This window comes from Galeopterus variegatus, unplaced genomic scaffold, assembly GCF_000696425.1.
Source record: "Galeopterus variegatus unplaced genomic scaffold, G_variegatus-3.0.2 Scaffold54857, whole genome shotgun sequence".
Lineage (NCBI taxonomy): Eukaryota > Metazoa > Chordata > Mammalia > Dermoptera > Cynocephalidae > Galeopterus > Galeopterus variegatus.
In genome coordinates this window covers 1-861 of record NW_007780968.1, presented here as the reverse complement: position 1 = coordinate 861, position 861 = coordinate 1, and the positions used below count along the sequence as shown (strand labels likewise).

General features: G+C 58.1%; 1 pseudogene; it reads right to left on the bottom strand.

Moving 5' to 3' along the window:
- Nucleotides 1–39: 39 nt before the first annotated feature.
- On the bottom strand, nucleotides 40–788 carry LOC103584418 (annotated as a pseudogene).
- Nucleotides 789–861: the final 73 nt, after the last annotated feature.

The following is an 861-nucleotide window of genomic DNA, read 5'->3' as shown; positions in this document are numbered from 1 at the left end:
AAGGGTGGTGATGGAGCAGCATTCCCTGCTGCCCCCAGCGTCCTCCAGCAGGCCTTTGCCCCCGTGGCTCTTGTAGGGCAGGCAGAGGACCTGCTCACCCTTCCCAGCCTCTTCCTTGAACTGCTGCATGCAGTCCAGGAAGGCCTGCATGGCATGGTCAAGTCTGTTACTCAAGGACTCACCCCACCAGCATAACAGAACAGGGGCAGCTCAGTGGAGCCATGTGTTAAGGACTTCAGATAGGAGTGGTTGCTACAGGGGACCAGCATGTACCTCTGAAATGGCAGCCCAATCACATTGGATAGGGCAAGCAGCAGCAATGCCGTCTGTCCCCAGGCAGCATTAATCTCATTCCAGTGCACGGGGACACTGGGGAGAGAACCCAGTCTAAAGTTACTGATGACGCCCAAGGGGCCCTCCTCCCAGATCTTAAACGTGGCATTGAAGATGTTGGTTTTCTTCAGCCAGTGCAGCTGCCCACGGGCGTGGTGCAGCTGGTTCTCCACGCTCCTCAGCTCATCCTACAGTCCCAGCTGTTGTCACTCCAGTGCCCTGCAGTCCCTCTGGACCCACCGCTCCCACTGCTGCAGCTCTGCAGTCTCGGCCTGGGCTGCCTGCAGCTCCGCAGCCGCCCTTGCAAGGTTCACGTCCACGTCCTCCAGCTCCTGGGCCAGCCTTGCCTCCTCCCGTTCCAGGTCCCCCAGCTCTGTCTGCAGCTCCTCCTGCCCCACCTGCTCGCTGGTGTCCAGGCAGTGCCTGTAGTCCTGGCTCTCAAGCTGTTTCAGACTCTGGGTTATCCGATGGAATAATGCCCCTTTCTCTGATCATGAAGAATTTTCCAATCTGGGGTTTGTCTTTTAA